We start from the raw sequence: 20,861 nt of genomic DNA, 5'->3' as shown, positions 1-20,861 counted from the left end.
ATCATAACATGAGGCTCACATGGTTATTTGCTATTTCCAATGATTCTCAATTTCAGTTCCTAATGAATGTGCACTATGTGGTCATTAGACATACATATGGGAGCTTTTTGTCACTCCCCTGCTGGATAAAGGCCTCCTCATGCTGCCCTGGTCATTGGGGTTTGTCAACGTTAACCACAATGGGTAGTACCACTTGGTGAAGTGAGCAAAAGTATGTCACATGCCGAAACCCGGGATTGAACCAGGGACGCTCTCCCAACTGAGCTATTTCGGCTTCCTCCTGCAGCATGGATTTAGTTGCCATGTTATTGACGTCCCAGTTTGGTAGTCTAACGCTCTCCCAACTGAGCTATTTCGGCTTCCTCCTGCAGCATGGATTTAGTTGCCATGTTATTGACGTCCCAGTTTGGTAGTCTAACGCTCTCCCAACTGAGCTATTTCGGCTTCCTCCTGCAGCATGGATTTAGTTGCCATGTTATTGACGTCCCAGTTTGGTAGAGATTATCTCTACTCTAACTCCAGCGCTGTCCTACCAGACAGTCTCGCCCCTTCACCTGATGAAGGCCGCTTGTGTTGTGGCCGAAACGTCGTGAGAATATTATTGTGTTATTTTATTTTATCAATTTATTATTTTATTCTCATTCTACGTGACTTTACCGAAAGAACCAAAGAAGATGAATCATTGCAGTCACGAAAGCTTTAAATCGAAAATTTTCACAAGTGGTTCAATGGGTAATCTATTGACCAATGATGCACATTGCAATTCATAAAGAATCTGTGCACGATGTGGAGATAAGAAATAAATACAGGAGCTTATTGTCACTCCACATCTGAATAAGGGCCTAATGCTACAAAAGTTATTGGGGTTGATGCAAGTTATTCAATTCGTTGTCATGCTATTGAAGTGCCAGTTAGAACAGAGAGCATAACAAGAGGAAAAAATGGTTATTTGCCGTTACCAATTCTGCTCAATTGCAGTTCATAATGCATTTGTGCACTATGTGATAATAAGAAAGACAGGAGCTTTTTGTCACTCCACTGCTGGATAAAGGCCTCCTCATGCTGCACTGGCCATTGGGGTTTATCAAAGTAAACCACAATAGGTAGGACCACTTGGTGAATTGAGCAAAAACATATACCATGCCAAAAGCCAGGATTGAACCAGGGACCTTTAGCACTTCAGTCCAAAGCTCTCATAGTTGAGCTATTTCAGCTTTCTCGTGAAGCATTGATTTAGTTGCCATGTTATTGACGTCCCAGTTTCGTAGAGATTATCACAAGTGGATCAATGGGTAATCTATTAACCAATGATGCACATTGCAATTCATGAAGCATCTGTGCACGATGTGGAGAATAGAAATAAATACAGGAGCTTTTTGTCACTCCACTCCTGAATAAGGGCCTATTGCTGCACAAGCTGTTGGGGCTAATCCAAGTTTTTCAATTAGTTGTCATGCTTTTGAAGTGCCAGTTAGAATAGAGATCATAACATGAGGCTCACATGGTTATTTGCCATTTCCAATGATTCTCAATTTCAGTTCCTAATGAATGTGCACTATGTGGTCATAAGACATACATATGGGAGCTTTTTGTCACTCCCCTGCTGGATAAAGGCCTCCTCATGCTGCCCTGGTCATTGGGGTTTGTCAACGTTAACCACAATGGGTAGTACCACTTGGTGAAGTGAGCAAAAGTATGTCACATGCCGAAACCCGGGATTGAACCAGGGACGCTCTCCCAACTGAGCTATTTCGGCTTCCTCCTGCAGCATGGATTTAGTTGCCATGTTATTGACGTCCCAGTTTGGTAGTCTAACGCTCTCCCAACTGAGCTATTTCGGCTTCCTCCTGCAGCATGGATTTAGTTGCCATGTTATTGACGTCCCAGTTTGGTAGTCTAACGCTCTCCCAACTGAGCTATTTCGGCTTCCTCCTGCAGCATGGATTTAGTTGCCATGTTATTGACGTCCCAGTTTGGTAGAGATTATCTCTACTCTAACTCCAGCGCTGTCCTACCAGACAGTCTCGCCCCTTCACCTGATGAAGGCCGCTTGTGTTGTGGCCGAAACGTCGTGAGAATATTATTGTGTTATTTTATTTTATCAATTTATTATTTTATTCTCATTCTACGTGACTTTACCGAAAGAACCAAAGAAGATGAATCATTGCAGTCACGAAAGCTTTAAATCGAAAATTTTCACAAGTGGTTCAATGGGTAATCTATTGACCAATGATGCACATTGCAATTCATAAAGAATCTGTGCACGATGTGGAGATAAGAAATAAATACAGGAGCTTATTGTCACTCCACTCCTGAATAAGGGCCTAATGCTACAAAAGTTATTCGGGTTGATGCAAGTTATTCAATTCGTTGTCATGCTATTGAAGTGCCAGTTAGAACAGAGAGCATAACAAGAGGAAAAAATGGTTATTTGCCGTTACCAATTCTGCTCAATTGCAGTTCATAATGCATTTGTGCACTATGTGATGATAAGAAAGACAGGAGCTTTTTGTCACTCCACTGCTGGATAAAGGCCTCCTCATGCTGCACTGGTCATTGGGGTTTATCAAAGTGAACCACAATAGGTAGGACCACTTGGTGAATTGAGCAAAAAATATACCATGCCAAAAGCCAGGATTGAACCAGAGACCTTTAGCACTTCAGTCTAAAGCTCTCACAGTTGAGCTATTTCAGCTTTCTCTTGAAGCATTGATTCAGTTGCCATGTTATTGACGTCCCAGTTTCGTAGAGATTATCACAAGTGGATCAATGGGTAATCTATTAACCAATGATGCACATTGCAATTCATGAAGCATCTGTGCACGATGTGGAGAATAGAAATAAATACAGGAGCTTTTTGTCACTCCACTCCTGAATAAGGGCCTATTGCTGCACAAGCTGTTGGGGCTAACCCAAGTTTTTCAATTAGTTGTCATGCTTTTGAAGTGCCAGTTAGAATAGAGATCATAACATGAGGCTCACATGGTTATTTGCCATTTCCAATGATTCTCAATTTCAGTTCCTAATGAATGTGCACTATGTGGTCATAAGACATACATATGGGAGCTTTTTGTCACTCCCCTGCTGGATAAAGGCCTCCTCATGCTGCCCTGGTCATTGGGGTTTGTCAACGTTAACCACAATGGGTAGTACCACTTGGTGAAGTGAGCAAAAGTATGTCACATGACGAAACCCGGGATTGAAGCAGGGACCTTTAGATCTTCAGTCTAACGCTCTCCCAACTGAGCTATTTCGGCTTCCTCCTGCAGCATGGATTTAGTTGCCATGTTATTGACGTCCCAGTTTGGTAGAGATTATCACAAGTGGTTCAATGGGTAATCTATTGACCAATGATGCACATTGCAATTCATAAAGAATCTGTGCACGATGTGGAGATAAGAAATAAATACAGGAGCTTATTGTCACTCCACATCTGAATAAGGGCCTAATGCTACAAAAGTTATTGGGGTTGATGCAAGTTATTCAATTCGTTGTCATGCTATTGAAGTGCCAGTTAGAACAGAGAGCATAACAAGAGGAAAAAATGGTTATTTGCCGTTACCAATTCTGCTCAATTGCAGTTCATAATGCATTTGTGCACTATGTGATAATAAGAAAGACAGGAGCTTTTTGTCACTCCACTGCTGGATAAAGGCCTCCTCATGCTGCACTGGCCATTGGGGTTTATCAAAGTAAACCACAATAGGTAGGACCACTTGGTGAATTGAGCAAAAACATATACCATGCCAAAAGCCAGGATTGAACCAGGGACCTTTAGCACTTCAGTCCAAAGCTCTCATAGTTGAGCTATTTCAGCTTTCTCGTGAAGCATTGATTTAGTTGCCATGTTATTGACGTCCCAGTTTCGTAGAGATTATCACAAGTGGATCAATGGGTAATCTATTAACCAATGATGCACATTGCAATTCATGAAGCATCTGTGCACGATGTGGAGAATAGAAATAAATACAGGAGCTTTTTGTCACTCCACTCCTGAATAAGGGCCTATTGCTGCACAAGCTGTTGGGGCTAATCCAAGTTTTTCAATTAGTTGTCATGCTTTTGAAGTGCCAGTTAGAATAGAGATCATAACATGAGGCTCACATGGTTATTTGCCATTTCCAATGATTCTCAATTTCAGTTCCTAATGAATGTGCACTATGTGGTCATAAGACATACATATGGGAGATTTTTGTCACTCCCCTGCTGGATAAAGGCCTCCTCATGCTGCCCTGGTCATTGGGGTTTGTCAACGTTAACCACAATGGGTAGTACCACTTGGTGAAGTGAGCAAAAGTATGTCACATGCCGAAACCCGGGATTGAACCAGGGACCTTTAGATCTTCAGTCTAACGCTCTCCCAACTGAGCTATTTCGGCTTCCTCCTGCAGCATGGATTTAGTTGCCATGTTATTGACGTCCCAGTTTGGAAGAGATTATCACAAGTGGTTCAATGGGTAATCTATTGACCAATGATGCACATTGCAATTCATAAAGAATCTGTGCACGATGTGGAGATAAGAAATAAATACAGGAGCTTATTGTCACTCCACATCTGAATAAGGGCCTAATGCTACAAAAGTTATTGGGGTTGATGCAAGTTATTCAATTCGTTGTCATGCTATTGAAGTGCCAGTTAGAACAGAGAGCATAACAAGAGGCTCACATGGTTATTTGCCGTTACCAATTCTGCTCAATTGCAGTTCATAATGCATTTGTGCACTATGTGATGATAAGAAAGACAGGAGCTTTTTGTCACTCCACTGCTGGATAAAGGCCTCCTCATGCTGCACTGGCCATTGGGGTTTATCAAAGTGAACCACAATAGGTAGGACCACTTGGTGAATTGAGCAAAAACATATACCATGCCAAAAGCCAGGAATGAACCAGAGACCTTTAGCACTTCAGTCCAAAGCTCTCATAGTTGAGCTATTTCAGCTTTCTCTTGAAGCATTGATTTAGTCGCCATGTTATTGACGTCCCAGTTTCGTAGAGATTATCACAAGTGGATCAATGGGTAATCTATTAACCAATGATGCACATTGCAATTCATGAAGCATCTGTGCACGATGTGGAGAATAGAAATAAATACAGGAGCTTTTTGTCACTCCACTCCTGAATAAGGGCCTATTGCTGCACAAGCTGTTGGGGCTAACCCAAGTTTTTCAATTAGTTATCATGCTTTTGAAGTGCCAGTTAGAATAGAGATCATAACATGAGGCTCACATGGTTATTTGCCATTTCCAATGATTCTCAATTTCAGTTCCTAATGAATGTGCACTATGTGGTCATAAGACATACATATGGGAGCTTTTTGTCACTCCCCTGCTGGATAAAGGCCTCCTCATGCTGCCCTGGTCATTGGGGTTTGTCAACGTTAACCACAATGGGTAGTACCACTTGGTGAAGTGAGCAAAAGTATGTCACATGCCGAAACCCGGGATTGAACCAGGGACCTTTAGATCTTCAGTCTAACGCTCTCCCAACTGAGCTATTTCGGCTTCCTCCTGCAGCATGGATTTAGTTGCCATGTTATTGACGTCCCAGTTTGGTAGAGATTATCACAAGTGGTTCAATGGGTAATCTATTGACCAATGATGCACATTGCAATTCATAAAGAATCTGTGCACGATGTGGAGATAAGAAATAAATACAGGAGCTTATTGTCACTCCACATCTGAATAAGGGCCTAATGCTACAAAAGTTATTGGGGTTGATGCAAGTTATTCAATTCGTTGTCATGCTATTGAAGTGCCAGTTAGAACAGAGAGCATAACAAGAGGCTCACATGGTTATTTGCCGTTACCAATTCTGCTCAATTGCAGTTCATAATGCATTTGTGCACTATGTGATGATAAGAAAGACAGGAGCTTTTTGTCACTCCACTGCTGGATAAAGGCCTCCTCATGCTGCACTGGCCATTGGGGTTTATCAAAGTGAACCACAATAGGTAGGACCACTTGGTGAATTGAGCAAAAACATATACCATGCCAAAAGCCAGGATTGAACCAGGGACCTTTAGCACTTCAGTCCAAAGCTCTCATAGTTGAGCTATTTCAGCTTTCTCTTGAAGCATTGATTTAGTTGCCATGTTATTGACGTCCCAGTTTCGTAGAGATTATCACAAGTGGATAAATGGGTAATCTATTAACGAATGATGCACATTGCAATTCATGAAGCATCTGTGCACGATGTGGAGAATAGAAATTTAATACAGGAGCTTTTTGTCACTCCACTCCTGAATAAGGGCCTATTGCTGCACAAGCTGTTGGGGCTAATCCAAGTTTTTCAATTAGTTGTCATGCTTTTGAAGTGCCAGTTAGAATAGAGATCATAACATGAGGCTCACATGGTTATTTGCCATTTCCAATGATTCTCAATTTCAGTTCCTAATGAATGTGCACTATGTGGTCATAAGACATACATATGGGAGCTTTTTGTCACTCCCCTGCTGGATAAAGGCCTCCTCATGCTGCCCTGGTCATTGGGGTTTGTCAACGTTAACCACAATGGGTAGTACCACTTGGTGAAGTGAGCAAAAGTATGTCACATGCCGAAACCCGGGATTGAACCAGGGACCTTTAGATCTTCAGTCTAACGCTCTCCCAACTGAGCTATTTCGGCTTCCTCCTGCAGCATGGATTTAGTTGCCATGTTATTGACGTCCCAGTTTGGTAGAGATTATCACAAGTGGTTCAATGGGTAATCTATTGACCAATGATGCACATTGCAATTCATAAAGAATCTGTGCACGATGTGGAGATAAGAAATAAATACAGGAGCTTATTGTCACTCCACATCTGAATAAGGGCCTAATGCTACAAAAGTTATTGGGGTTGATGCAAGTTATTCAATTCGTTGTCATGCTATTGAAGTGCCAGTTAGAACAGAGAGCATAACAAGAGGCTCACATGGTTATTTGCCGTTACCAATTCTGCTCAATTGCAGTTCATAATGCATTTGTGCACTGTGATGATAAGACAGGAGCTTTTTGTCACTCCACTGCTGGATAAAGGCCTCCTCATGCTGCACTGGTCATTGGGGTTTATCAAAGTGAACCACAATAGGTAGGACCACTTGGTGAATTGAGCAAAAAATATACCATGCCAAAAGCCAGGATTGAACCAGGGACCTTTAGCACTTCAGTCTAAAGCTCTCACAGTTGAGCTATTTCAGCTTTCTCTTGAAGCATTGATTCAGTTGCCATGTTATTGACGTCCCAGTTTCGTAGAGATTATCACAAGTGGATCAATGGGTAATCTATTAACCAATGATGCACATTGCAATTCATGAAGCATCTGTGCACGATGTGGAGAATAGAAATAAATACAGGAGCTTTTTGTCACTCCACTCCTGAATAAGGGCCTATTGCTGCACAAGCTGTTGGGGCTAACCCAAGTTTTTCAATTCGTTGTCATGCTTTTGAAGTGCCAGTTAGAATAGAGATCATAACATGAGGCTCACATGGTTATTTGCCATTTCCAATGATTCTCAATTTCAGTTCCTAATGAATGTGCACTATGTGGTCATTAGACATACATATGGGAGCTTTTTGTCACTCCCCTGCTGGATAAAGGCCTCCTCATGCTGCCCTGGTCATTGGGGTTTGTCAACGTTAACCACAATGGGTAGTACCACTTGGTGAAGTGAGCAAAAGTATGTCACATGCCGAAACCCGGGATTGAAGCAGGGACCTTTAGATCTTCAGTCTAACGCTCTCCCAACTGAGCTATTTCGGCTTCCTCCTGCAGCATGGATTTAGTTGCCATGTTATTGACGTCCCAGTTTGGTAGAGATTATCACAAGTGGTTCAATGGGTAATCTATTGACCAATGATGCACATTGCAATTCATAAAGAATCTGTGCACGATGTGGAGATAAGAAATAAATACAGGAGCTTATTGTCACTCCACATCTGAATAAGGGCCTAATGCTACAAAAGTTATTGGGGTTGATGCAAGTTATTCAATTCGTTGTCATGCTATTGAAGTGCCAGTTAGAACAGAGAGCATAACAAGAGGCTCACATGGTTATTTGCCCTTACCAATTCTGCTCAATTGCAGTTCATAATGCATTTGTGCACTATGTGATGATAAGAAAGACAGGAGCTTTTTGTCACTCCACTGCTGGATAAAGGCCTCCTCATGCTGCACTGGTCATTGGGGTTTATCAAAGTGAACCACAATAGGTAGGACCACTTGGTGAATTGAGCAAAAAATATACCATGCCAAAAGCCAGGATTGAACCAGGGACCTTTAGCACTTCAGTCTAAAGCTCTCACAGTTGAGCTATTTCAGCTTTCTCTTGAAGCATTGATTCAGTTGCCATGTTATTGACGTCCCAGTTTCGTAGAGATTATCACAAGTGGATCAATGGGTAATCTATTAACCAATGATGCACATTGCAATTCATGAAGCATCTGTGCACGATGTGGAGAATAGAAATAAATACAGGAGCTTTTTGTCACTCCACTCCTGAATAAGGGCCTATTGCTGCACAAGCTGTTGGGGCTAACCCAAGTTTTTCAATTCGTTGTCATGCTTTTGAAGTGCCAGTTAGAATAGAGATCATAACACGAGGCTCACATGGTTATTTGCCATTTCCAATGATTCTCAATTTCAGTTCCTAATGAATGTGCACTATGTGGTCATTAGACATACATATGGGAGCTTTTTGTCACTCCCCTGCTGGATAAAGGCCTCCTCATGCTGCCCTGGTCATTGGGGTTTGTCAACGTTAACCACAATGGGTAGTACCACTTGGTGAAGTGAGCAAAAGTATGTCACATGCCGAAACCCGGGATTGAACCAGGGACCTTTAGATCTTCAGTCTAACGCTCTCCCAACTGAGCTATTTCGGCTTCCTCCTGCAGCATGGATTTAGTTGCCATGTTATTGACGTCCCAGTTTGGTAGAGATTATCACAAGTGGTTCAATGGGTAATCTATTGACCAATGATGCACATTGCAATTCATAAAGAATCTGTGCACGATGTGGAGATAAGAAATAAATACAGGAGCTTATTGTCACTCCACATCTGAATAAGGGCCTAATGCTACAAAAGTTATTGGGGTTGATGCAAGTTATTCAATTCGTTGTCATGCTATTGAAGTGCCAGTTAGAACAGAGAGCATAACAAGAGGCTCACATGGTTATTTGCCGTTACCAATTCTGCTCAATTGCAGTTCATAATGCATTTGTGCACTATGTGATGATAAGAAAGACAGGAGCTTTTTGTCACTCCACTGCTGGATAAAGGCCTCCTCATGCTGCACTGGCCATTGGGGTTTATCAAAGTGAACCACAATAGGTAGGACCACTTGGTGAATTGAGCAAAAACATATACCATGCCAAAAGCCAGGATTGAACCAGGGACCTTTAGCACTTCAGTCCAAAGCTCTCATAGTTGAGCTATTTCAGCTTTCTCTTGAAGCATTGATTTAGTTGCCATGTTATTGACGTCCCAGTTTCGTAGAGATTATCACAAGTGGATCAATGGGTAATCTATTAACCAATGATGCACATTGCAATTCATGAAGCATCTGTGCACGATGTGGAGAATAGAAATAAATACAGGAGCTTTTTGTCACTCCACTCCTGAATAAGGGCCTATTGCTGCACAAGCTGTTGGGGCTAACCCAAGTTTTTCAATTAGTTGTCATGCTTTTGAAGTGCCAGTTAGAATAGAGATCATAACATGAGGCTCACATGGTTATTTGCCATTTCCAATGATTCTCAATTTCAGTTCCTAATGAATGTGCACTATGTGGTCATTAGACATACATATGGGAGCTTTTTGTCACTCCCCTGCTGGATAAAGGCCTCCTCATGCTGCCCTGGTCATTGGGGTTTGTCAACGTTAACCACAATGGGTAGTACCACTTGGTGAAGTGAGCAAAAGTATGTCACATGCCGAAACCCGGGATTGAACCAGGGACCTTTAGATCTTCAGTCTAACGCTCTCCCAACTGAGCTATTTCGGCTTCCTCCTGCAGCATGGATTTAGTTGCCATGTTATTGACGTCCCAGTTTGGTAGAGATTATCACAAGTGGTTCAATGGGTAATCTATTGACCAATGATGCACATTGCAATTCATAAAGAATCTGTGCACGATGTGGAGATAAGAAATAAATACAGGAGCTTATTGTCACTCCACATCTGAATAAGGGCCTAATGCTACAAAAGTTATTGGGGTTGATGCAAGTTATTCAATTCGTTGTCATGCTATTGAAGTGCCAGTTAGAACAGAGAGCATAACAAGAGGCTCACATGGTTATTTGCCCTTACCAATTCTGCTCAATTGCAGTTCATAATGCATTTGTGCACTATGTGATGATAAGAAAGACAGGAGCTTTTTGTCACTCCACTGCTGGATAAAGGCCTCCTCATGCTGCACTGGTCATTGGGGTTTATCAAAGTGAACCACAATAGGTAGGACCACTTGGTGAATTGAGCAAAAAATATACCATGCCAAAAGCCAGGATTGAACCAGGGACCTTTAGCACTTCAGTCTAAAGCTCTCACAGTTGAGCTATTTCAGCTTTCTCTTGAAGCATTGATTCAGTTGCCATGTTATTGACGTCCCAGTTTCGTAGAGATTATCACAAGTGGATCAATGGGTAATCTATTAACCAATGATGCACATTGCAATTCATGAAGCATCTGTGCACGATGTGGAGAATAGAAATAAATACAGGAGCTTTTTGTCACTCCACTCCTGAATAAGGGCCTATTGCTGCACAAGCTGTTGGGGCTAACCCAAGTTTTTCAATTAGTTGTCATGCTTTTGAAGTGCCAGTTAGAATAGAGATCATAACATGAGGCTCACATGGTTATTTGCCATTTCCAATGATTCTCAATTTCAGTTCCTAATGAATGTGCACTATGTGGTCATTAGACATACATATGGGAGCTTTTTGTCACTCCCCTGCTGGATAAAGGCCTCCTCATGCTGCCCTGGTCATTGGGGTTTGTCAACGTTAACCACAATGGGTAGTACCACTTGGTGAAGTGAGCAAAAGTATGTCACATGCCGAAACCCGGGATTGAACCAGGGACCTTTAGATCTTCAGTCTAACGCTCTCCCAACTGAGCTATTTCGGCTTCCTCCTGCAGCATGGATTTAGTTGCCATGTTATTGACGTCCCAGTTTGGTAGAGATTATCACAAGTGGTTCAATGGGTAATCTATTGACCAATGATGCACATTGCAATTCATAAAGAATCTGTGCACGATGTGGAGATAAGAAATAAATACAGGAGCTTATTGTCACTCCACATCTGAATAAGGGCCTAATGCTACAAAAGTTATTGGGGTTGATGCAAGTTATTCAATTCGTTGTCATGCTATTGAAGTGCCAGTTAGAACAGAGAGCATAACAAGAGGCTCACATGGTTATTTGCCGTTACCAATTCTGCTCAATTGCAGTTCATAATGCATTTGTGCACTATGTGATGATAAGAAAGACAGGAGCTTTTTGTCACTCCACTGCTGGATAAAGGCCTCCTCATGCTGCACTGGCCATTGGGGTTTATCAAAGTGAACCACAATAGGTAGGACCACTTGGTGAATTGAGCAAAAACATATACCATGCCAAAAGCCAGGATTGAACCAGGGACCTTTAGCACTTCAGTCCAAAGCTCTCATAGTTGAGCTATTTCAGCTTTCTCTTGAAGCATTGATTTAGTTGCCATGTTATTGACGTCCCAGTTTCGTAGAGATTATCACAAGTGGATCAATGGGTAATCTATTAACCAATGATGCACATTGCAATTCATGAAGCATCTGTGCACGATGTGGAGAATAGAAATAAATACAGGAGCTTTTTGTCACTCCACTCCTGAATAAGGGCCTATTGCTGCACAAGCTGTTGGGGCTAACCCAAGTTTTTCAATTAGTTGTCATGCTTTTGAAGTGCCAGTTAGAATAGAGATCATAACATGAGGCTCACATGGTTATTTGCCATTTCCAATGATTCTCAATTTCAGTTCCTAATGAATGTGCACTATGTGGTCATAAGACATACATATGGGAGATTTTTGTCACTCCCCTGCTGGATAAAGGCCTCCTCATGCTGCCCTGGTCATTGGGGTTTGTCAACGTTAACCACAATGGGTAGTACCACTTGGTGAAGTGAGCAAAAGTATGTCATATGCCGAAACCCGGGATTGAACCAGGGACCTTTAGATCTTCAGTCTAACGCTCTCCCAACTGAGCGATTTCGGCTTCCTCCTGCAGCATGGATTTAGTTGCCATGTTATTGACGTCCCAGTTTCGTAGAGATTATTACAAGTGGATCAATGGGTAATCTATTAACCAATGATGCACATTGCAATTCATGAAGCATCTGTGCACGATGTGGAGAATAGAAATAAATACAGGAGCTTTTTGTCACTCCACTCCTGAATAAGGGCCTATTGCTGCACAAGCTGTTGGGGCTAACCCAAGTTTTTCAATTAGTTGTCATGCTTTTGAAGTGCCAGTTAGAATAGAGATCATAACATGAGGCTCACATGGTTATTTGCCATTTCCAATGATTCTCAATTTCAGTTCCTAATGAATGTGCACTATGTGGTCATTAGACATACATATGGGAGCTTTTTGTCACTCCCCTGCTGGATAAAGGCCTCCTCATGCTGCCCTGGTCATTGGGGTTTGTCAACGTTAACCACAATGGGTAGTACCACTTGGTGAAGTGAGCAAAAGTATGTCACATGCCGAAACCCGGGATTGAACCAGGGACCTTTAGATCTTCAGTCTAACGCTCTCCCAACTGAGCTATTTCATGGATTTAGTTGCCATGTTATTGACGTCCCAGTTTGGTAGAGATTATCACAAGTGGTTCAATGGGTAATCTATTGACCAATGATGCACATTGCAATTCATAAAGAATCTGTGCACGATGTGGAGATAAGAAATAAATACAGGAGCTTATTGTCACTCCACATCTGAATAAGGGCCTAATGCTACAAAAGTTATTGGGGTTGATGCAAGTTATTCAATTCGTTGTCATGCTATTGAAGTGCCAGTTAGAACAGAGAGCATAACAAGAGGCTCACATGGTTATTTGCCCTTACCAATTCTGCTCAATTGCAGTTCATAATGCATTTGTGCACTATGTGATGATAAGAAAGACAGGAGCTTTTTGTCACTCCACTGCTGGATAAAGGCCTCCTCATGCTGCACTGGTCATTGGGGTTTATCAAAGTGAACCACAATAGGTAGGACCACTTGGTGAATTGAGCAAAAAATATACCATGCCAAAAGCCAGGATTGAACCAGGGACCTTTAGCACTGCAGTCTAAAGCTCTCACAGTTGAGCTATTTCAGCTTTCTCTTGAAGCATTGATTCAGTTGCCATGTTATTGACGTCCCAGTTTCGTATAGATTATCACAAGTGGATCAATATGTAATCTATTAACCAATGATGCACATTGCAATTCATGAAGCATCTGTGCACGATGTGGAGAATAGAAATAAATACAGGAGCTTTTTGTCACTCCACTCCTGAATAAGGGCCTATTGCTGCACAAGCTGTTGGGGCTAACCCAAGTTTTTCAATTCGTTGTCATGCTTTTGAAGTGCCAGTTAGAATAGAGATCATAACATGAGGCTCACATGGTTATTTGCCATTTCCAATGATTCTCAATTTCAGTTCCTAATGAATGTGCACTATGTGGTCATTAGACATACATATGGGAGCTTTTTGTCACTCCCCTGCTGGATAAAGGCCTCCTCATGCTGCCCTGGTCATTGGGGTTTGTCAACGTTAACCACAATGGGTAGTACCACTTGGTGAAGTGAGCAAAAGTATGTCACATGCCGAAACCCGGGATTGAAGCAGGGACCTTTAGCACTTCAGTGTAAAGCTCTCACAGTTGAGCTATTTCAGCTTTCTCTTGAAGCATTGATTCAGTTGCGATGTTATTGACGTCCCAGTTTCGTAGAGATTATTACAAGTGGATCAATGGGTAATCTATTAACCAATGATGCACATTGCAATTCATGAAGCATCCGTGCACGATGTGGAGAATAGAAATAAATACAGGAGCTTTTTGTCACTCCACTCCTGAATAAGGGCCTATTGCTGCACAAGCTGTTGGGGCTAACCCAAGTTTTTCAATTAGTTGTCATGCTTTTGAAGTGCCAGTTAGAATAGAGATCATAACATGAGGCTCACATGGTTATTTGCCATTTCCAATGATTCTCAATTTCAGTTCCTAATGAATGTGCACTATGTGGTCATTAGACATACATATGGGAGCTTTTTGTCACTCCCCTGCTGGATAAAGGCCTCCTCATGCTGCCCTGGTCATTGGGGTTTGTCAACGTTAACCACAATGGGTAGTACCACTTGGTGAAGTGAGCAAAAGTATGTCACATGCCGAAACCCGGGATTGAAGCAGGGACCTTTAGATCTTCAGTCTAACGCTCTCCCAACTGAGCTATTTCGGCTTCCTCCTGCAGCATGGATTTAGTTGCCATGTTATTGACGTCCCAGTTTGGTAGAGATTATCACAAGTGGTTCAATGGGTAATCTATTGACCAATGATGCACATTGCAATTCATAAAGAATCTGTGCACGATGTGGAGATAAGAAATAAATACAGGAGCTTATTGTCACTCCACATCTGAATAAGGGCCTAATGCTACAAAAGTTATTGGGGTTGATGCAAGTTATTCAATTCGTTGTCATGCTATTGAAGTGCCAGTTAGAACAGAGAGCATAACAAGAGGCTCACATGGTTATTTGCCCTTACCAATTCTGCTCAATTGCAGTTCATAATGCATTTGTGCACTATGTGATGATAAGAAAGACAGGAGCTTTTTGTCACTCCACTGCTGGATAAAGGCCTCCTCATGCTGCACTGGTCATTGGGGTTTATCAAAGTGAACCACAATAGGTAGGACCACTTGGTGAATTGAGCAAAAAATATACCATGCCAAAAGCCAGGATTGAACCAGGGACCTTTAGCACTTCAGTCTAAAGCTCTCACAGTTGAGCTATTTCAGCTTTCTCTTGAAGCATTGATTCAGTTGCCATGTTATTGACGTCCCAGTTTCGTAGAGATTATCACAAGTGGATCAATGGGTAATCTATTAACCAATGATGCACATTGCAATTCATGAAGCATCTGTGCACGATGTGGAGAATAGAAATAAATACAGGAGCTTTTTGTCACTCCACTCCTGAATAAGGGCCTATTGCTGCACAAGCTGTTGGGGCTAACCCAAGTTTTTCAATTCGTTGTCATGCTTTTGAAGTGCCAGTTAGAATAGAGATCATAACATGAGGCTCACATGGTTATTTGCCATTTCCAATGATTCTCAATTTCAGTTCCTAATGAATGTGCACTATGTGGTCATTAGACATACATATGGGAGCTTTTTGTCACTCCCCTGCTGGATAAAGGCCTCCTCATGCTGCCCTGGTCATTGGGGTTTGTCAACGTTAACCACAATGGGTAGTACCACTTGGTGAAGTGAGCAAAAGTATGTCACATGCCGAAACCCGGGATTGAAGCAGGGACCTTTAGATCTTCAGTCTAACGCTCTCCCAACTGAGCTATTTCGGCTTCCTCCTGCAGCATGGATTTAGTTGCCATGTTATTGACGTCCCAGTTTGGTAGAGATTATCACAAGTGGTTCAATGGGTAATCTATTGACCAATGATGCACATTGCAATTCATAAAGAATCTGTGCACGATGTGGAGATAAGAAATAAATACAGGAGCTTATTGTCACTCCACATCTGAATAAGGGCCTAATGCTACAAAAGTTATTGGGGTTGATGCAAGTTATTCAATTCGTTGTCATGCTATTGAAGTGCCAGTTAGAACAGAGAGCATAACAAGAGGCTCACATGGTTATTTGCCCTTACCAATTCTGCTCAATTGCAGTTCATAATGCATTTGTGCACTATGTGATGATAAGAAAGACAGGAGCTTTTTGTCACTCCACTGCTGGATAAAGGCCTCCTCATGCTGCACTGGCCATTGGGGTTTATCAAAGTGAACCACAATAGGTAGGACCACTTGGTGAATTGAGCAAAAACATATACCATGCCAAAAGCCAGGATTGAACCAGGGACCTTTAGCACTTCAGTCCAAAGCTCTCATAGTTGAGCTATTTCAGCTTTCTCTTGAAGCATTGATTTAGTTGCCATGTTATTGACGTCCCAGTTTCGTAGAGATTATCACAAGTGGATCAATGGGTAATCTATTAACCAATGATGCACATTGCAATTCATGAAGCATCTGTGCACGATGTGGAGAATAGAAATAAATACAGGAGCTTTTTGTCACTCCACTCCTGAATAAGGGCCTATTGCTGCACAAGCTGTTGGGGCTAACCCAAGTTTTTCAATTAGTTGTCATGCTTTTGAAGTGCCAGTTAGAATAGAGATCATAACATGAGGCTCACATGGTTATTTGCCATTTCCAATGATTCTCAATTTCAGTTCCTAATGAATGTGCACTATGTGGTCATAAGACATACATATGGGAGATTTTTGTCACTCCCCTGCTGGATAAAGGCCTCCTCATGCTGCCCTGGTCATTGGGGTTTGTCAACGTTAACCACAATGGGTAGTACCACTTGGTGAAGTGAGCAAAAGTATGTCATATGCCGAAACCCGGGATTGAACCAGGGACCTTTAGATCTTCAGTCTAACGCTCTCCCAACTGAGCGATTTCGGCTTCCTCCTGCAGCATGGATTTAGTTGCCATGTTATTGACGTCCCAGTTTCGTAGAGATTATTACAAGTGGATCAATGGGTAATCTATTAACCAATGATGCACATTGCAATTCATGAAGCATCTGTGCACGATGTGGAGAATAGAAATAAATACAGGAGCTTTTTGTCACTCCACTCCTGAATAAGGGCCTATTGCTGCACAAGCTGTTGGGGCTAACCCAAGTTTTTCAATTAGTTGTCATGCTTTTGAAGTGCCAGTTAGAATAGAGATCATAACATGAGGCTCACATGGTTATTTGCCATTTCCAATGATTCTCAATTTCAGTTCCTAATGAATGTGCACTATGTGGTCATTAGACATACATATGGGAGCTTTTTGTCACTCCCCTGCTGGATAAAGGCCTCCTCATGCTGCCCTGGTCATTGGGGTTTGTCAACGTTAACCACAATGGGTAGTACCACTTGGTGAAGTGAGCAAAAGTATGTCACATGCCGAAACCCGGGATTGAACCAGGGACCTTTAGATCTTCAGTCTAACGCTCTCCCAACTGAGCTATTTCGGCTTCCTCCTGCAGCATGGATTTAGTTGCCATGTTATTGACGTCCCAGTTTGGTAGAGATTATCACAAGTGGTTCAATGGGTAATCTATTGACCAATGATGCACATTGCAATTCATAAAGAATCTGTGCACGATGTGGAGATAAGAAATAAATACAGGAGCTTATTGTCACTCCACATCTGAATAAGGGCCTAATGCTACAAAAGTTATTGGGGTTGATGCAAGTTATTCAATTCGTTGTCATGCTATTGAAGTGCCAGTTAGAACAGAGAGCATAACAAGAGGCTCACATGGTTATTTGCCCTTACCAATTCTGCTCAATTGCAGTTCATAATGCATTTGTGCACTATGTGATGATAAGAAAGACAGGAGCTTTTTGTCACTCCACTGCTGGATAAAGGCCTCCTCATGCTGCACTGGTCATTGGGGTTTATCAAAGTGAACCACAATAGGTAGGACCACTTGGTGAATTGAGCAAAAAATATACCATGCCAAAAGCCAGGATTGAACCAGGGACCTTTAGCACTGCAGTCTAAAGCTCTCACAGTTGAGCTATTTCAGCTTTCTCTTGAAGCATTGATTCAGTTGCCATGTTATTGACGTCCCAGTTTCGTAGAGATTATCACAAGTGGATCAATGGGTAATCTATTAACCAATGATGTACATTGCAATTCATGAAGCATCTGTGCACGATGTGGAGAATAGAAATAAATACAGGAGCTTTTTGTCACTCCACTCCTGAATAAGGGCCTATTGCTGCACAAGCTGTTGGGGCTAACCCAAGTTTTTCAATTAGTTGTCATGCTTTTGAAGTGCCAGTTAGAATAGAGATCATAACATGAGGCTCACATGGTTATTTGCCATTTCCAATGATTCTCAATTTCAGTTCCTAATGAATGTGCACTATGTGGTCATTAGACATACATATGGGAGCTTTTTGTCACTCCCCTGCTGGATAAAGGCCTCCTCATGCTGCCCTGGTCATTGGGGTTTGTCAACGTTAACCACAATGGGTAGTACCACTTGGTGAAGTGAGCAAAAGTATGTCACATGCCGAAACCCGGGATTGAAGCAGGGACCTTTAGATCTTCAGTCTAACGCTCTCCCAACTGAGCTATTTCGGCTTCCTCCTGCAGCATGGATTTAGTTGCCATGTTATTGACGTCCCAGTTTGGTAGAGATTATCACAAGTGGTTCAATGGGTAATCTATTGACCAATGATGCACATTGCAATTCATAAAGAATCTGTGCACGATGTGGAGATAAGAAATAAATACAGGAGCTTATTGTCACTCCACATCTGAATAAGGGCCTAATGCTACAAAAGTTATTGGGGTTGATGCAAGTTATTCAATTCGTTGTCATGCTATTGAAGTGCCAGTTAGAACAGAGAGCATAACAAGAGGCTCACATGGTTATTTGCCGTTACCAATTCTGCTCAATTGCAGTTCATAATGCATTTGTGCACTATGTGATGATAAGAAAGACAGGAGCTTTTTGTCACTCCACTGCTGGATAAAGGCCTACTCATGCTGCACTGGTCATTGGGGTTTATCAAAGTGAACCACAATAGGTAGGACCACTTGGTGAATTGAGCAAAAAATATACCATGCCAAAAGCCAGGATTGAACCAGGGACCTTTAGCACTTCAGTGTAAAGCTCTCACAGTTGAGCTATTTCAGCTTTCTCTTGAAGCATTGATTCAGTTGCGATGTTATTGACGTCCCAGTTTCGTAGAGATTATTACAAGTGGATCAATGGGTAATCTATTAACCAATGATGCACATTGCAATTCATGAAGCATCCGTGCACGATGTGGAGAATAGAAATAAATACAGGAGCTTTTTGTCACTCCACTCCTGAATAAGGGCCTATTGCTGCACAAGCTGTTGGGGCTAACCCAAGTTTTTCAATTAGTTGTCATGCTTTTGAAGTGCCAGTTAGAATAGAGATCATAACATGAGGCTCACATGGTTATTTGCCATTTCCAATGATTCTCAATTTCAGTTCCTAATGAATGTGCACTATGTGGTCATTAGACATACATATGGGAGCTTTTTGTCACTCCCCTGCTGGATAAAGGCCTCCTCATGCTGCCCTGGTCATTGGGGTTTGTCAACGTTAACCACAATGGGTAGTACCACTTGGTGAAGTGAGCAAAAGTATGTCACATGCCGAAACCCGGGATTGAACCAGGGACCTTTAGATCTTCAGTCTAACGCTCTCCCAACTGAGCTATTTCGGCTTCCTCCTGCAGCATGGATTTAGTTGCCATGTTATTGACGTCCCAGTTTGGTAGAGATTATCACAAGTGGTTCAATGGGTAATCTATTGACCAATGATGCACATTGCAATTCATAAAGAATCTGTGCACGATGTGGAGATAAGAAATAAATACAGGAGCTTATTGTCACTCCACATCTGAATAAGGGCCTAATGCTACAAAAGTTATTGGGGTTGATGCAAGTTATTCAATTCGTTGTCATGCTATTGAAGTGTCAGTTAGAACAGAGAGCATAACAAGAGGCTCACATGGTTATTTGCCCTTACCAATTCTGCTCAATTGCAGTTCATAATGCATTTGTGCACTATGTGATGATAAGAAAGACAGGAGCTTTTTGTCACTCCACTGCTGGATAAAGGCCTCCTCATGCTGCACTGGTCATTGGGGTTTATCAAAGTGAACCACAATAGGTAGGACCACTTGGTGAATTGAGCAAAAAATATACCATGCCAAAAGCCAGGATTGAACCAGGGACCTTTAGCACTTCAGTCTAAAGCTCTCACAGTTGAGCTATTTCAGCTTTCTCTTGAAGCATTGATTCAGTTGCCATGTTATTGACGTCCCAGTTTCGTAGAGATTATCACAAGTGGATCAATGGGTAATCTATTAACCAATGATGCACATTGCAATTCATGAAGCATCTGTGCACGATGTGGAGAATAGAAATAAATACAGGAGCTTTTTGTCACTCCACTCCTGAATAAGGGCCTATTGCTGCACAAGCTGTTGGGGCTAACCCAAGTTTTTCAATTCGTTGTCATGCTTTTGAAGTGCCAGTTAGAATAGAGATCATAACATGAGGCTCACATGGTTATTTGCCATTTCCAATGATTCTCAATTTCAGTTCCTAATGAATGTGCACTATGTGGTCATTAGACATACATATGGGAGCTTTTTGTCACTCCCCTGCTGGATAAAGGCCTCCTCATGCTGCCCTGGTCATTGGGGTTTGTCAACGTTAACCACAATGGGTAGTACCACTTGGTGAAGTGAGCAAAAGTATGTCACATGCCGAAACCCGGGATTGAAGCAGGGACCTTTAGATCTTCAGTCTAACGCTCTCCCAACTGAGCTATTTCGGCTTCCTCCTGCAGCATGGATTTAGTTGCCATGTTATTGACGTCCCAGTTTGGTAGAGATTATCACAAGTGGTTCAATGGGTAATCTATTGACCAATGATGCACATTGCAATTCATAAAGAATCTGTGCACGATGTGGAGATAAGAAATAAATACAGGAGCTTATTGTCACTCCACATCTGAATAAGGGCCTAATGCTACAAAAGTTATTGGGGTTGATGCAAGTTATTCAATTCGTTGTC

At 42.0% G+C, this 20,861-nt stretch overlaps 15 non-coding genes across 15 annotated transcripts; all 15 read right to left on the bottom strand.

The window, feature by feature from the left end:
- Positions 1–4,306: 4,306 nt before the first annotated feature.
- TRNAF-GAA (transfer RNA phenylalanine (anticodon GAA)) lies at positions 4,307–4,379 on the bottom strand. Its single transcript has one exon. It is a non-coding gene; the product is annotated as a tRNA-Phe (tRNA).
- Positions 4,380–5,428: 1,049 nt separating this feature from the next.
- On the bottom strand, positions 5,429–5,501 carry TRNAF-GAA (transfer RNA phenylalanine (anticodon GAA)). Its single transcript has one exon. It is a non-coding gene; the product is annotated as a tRNA-Phe (tRNA).
- Positions 5,502–6,551: 1,050 nt separating this feature from the next.
- On the bottom strand, positions 6,552–6,624 carry TRNAF-GAA (transfer RNA phenylalanine (anticodon GAA)). The gene has a single exon. It is a non-coding gene; the product is annotated as a tRNA-Phe (tRNA).
- Positions 6,625–7,666: 1,042 nt separating this feature from the next.
- TRNAF-GAA (transfer RNA phenylalanine (anticodon GAA)) lies at positions 7,667–7,739 on the bottom strand. Its single transcript has one exon. It is a non-coding gene; the product is annotated as a tRNA-Phe (tRNA).
- A 1,048-nt stretch (positions 7,740–8,787) lies between these two features.
- On the bottom strand, positions 8,788–8,860 carry TRNAF-GAA (transfer RNA phenylalanine (anticodon GAA)). The gene has a single exon. It is a non-coding gene; the product is annotated as a tRNA-Phe (tRNA).
- A 1,049-nt stretch (positions 8,861–9,909) lies between these two features.
- Positions 9,910–9,982, bottom strand: TRNAF-GAA (transfer RNA phenylalanine (anticodon GAA)). The gene has a single exon. It is a non-coding gene; the product is annotated as a tRNA-Phe (tRNA).
- Positions 9,983–11,030: 1,048 nt separating this feature from the next.
- TRNAF-GAA (transfer RNA phenylalanine (anticodon GAA)) lies at positions 11,031–11,103 on the bottom strand. Its single transcript has one exon. It is a non-coding gene; the product is annotated as a tRNA-Phe (tRNA).
- Positions 11,104–12,152: 1,049 nt separating this feature from the next.
- Positions 12,153–12,225, bottom strand: TRNAF-GAA (transfer RNA phenylalanine (anticodon GAA)). The gene has a single exon. It is a non-coding gene; the product is annotated as a tRNA-Phe (tRNA).
- Positions 12,226–14,381: 2,156 nt separating this feature from the next.
- Positions 14,382–14,454, bottom strand: TRNAF-GAA (transfer RNA phenylalanine (anticodon GAA)). Its single transcript has one exon. It is a non-coding gene; the product is annotated as a tRNA-Phe (tRNA).
- A 1,048-nt stretch (positions 14,455–15,502) lies between these two features.
- On the bottom strand, positions 15,503–15,575 carry TRNAF-GAA (transfer RNA phenylalanine (anticodon GAA)). The gene has a single exon. It is a non-coding gene; the product is annotated as a tRNA-Phe (tRNA).
- Positions 15,576–16,624: 1,049 nt separating this feature from the next.
- TRNAF-GAA (transfer RNA phenylalanine (anticodon GAA)) lies at positions 16,625–16,697 on the bottom strand. Its single transcript has one exon. It is a non-coding gene; the product is annotated as a tRNA-Phe (tRNA).
- A 489-nt stretch (positions 16,698–17,186) lies between these two features.
- TRNAF-GAA (transfer RNA phenylalanine (anticodon GAA)) lies at positions 17,187–17,259 on the bottom strand. The gene has a single exon. It is a non-coding gene; the product is annotated as a tRNA-Phe (tRNA).
- Positions 17,260–18,307: 1,048 nt separating this feature from the next.
- On the bottom strand, positions 18,308–18,380 carry TRNAF-GAA (transfer RNA phenylalanine (anticodon GAA)). Its single transcript has one exon. It is a non-coding gene; the product is annotated as a tRNA-Phe (tRNA).
- A 1,048-nt stretch (positions 18,381–19,428) lies between these two features.
- On the bottom strand, positions 19,429–19,501 carry TRNAF-GAA (transfer RNA phenylalanine (anticodon GAA)). Its single transcript has one exon. It is a non-coding gene; the product is annotated as a tRNA-Phe (tRNA).
- A 1,048-nt stretch (positions 19,502–20,549) lies between these two features.
- TRNAF-GAA (transfer RNA phenylalanine (anticodon GAA)) lies at positions 20,550–20,622 on the bottom strand. The gene has a single exon. It is a non-coding gene; the product is annotated as a tRNA-Phe (tRNA).
- Positions 20,623–20,861: the final 239 nt, after the last annotated feature.

The sequence above is a fragment of the Petromyzon marinus genome, chromosome 19 (genome assembly GCF_048934315.1).
Source record: "Petromyzon marinus isolate PM22_M1 ecotype Great Lakes invasive population chromosome 19, UKy_Petmar_22M1.pri1.0, whole genome shotgun sequence".
Taxonomy (NCBI): domain Eukaryota; kingdom Metazoa; phylum Chordata; class Hyperoartia; order Petromyzontiformes; family Petromyzontidae; genus Petromyzon; species Petromyzon marinus.
The sequence above is the reverse complement of the archived record's forward strand: the minus strand, read 5'-3'. Positions and strand labels throughout refer to the sequence as shown.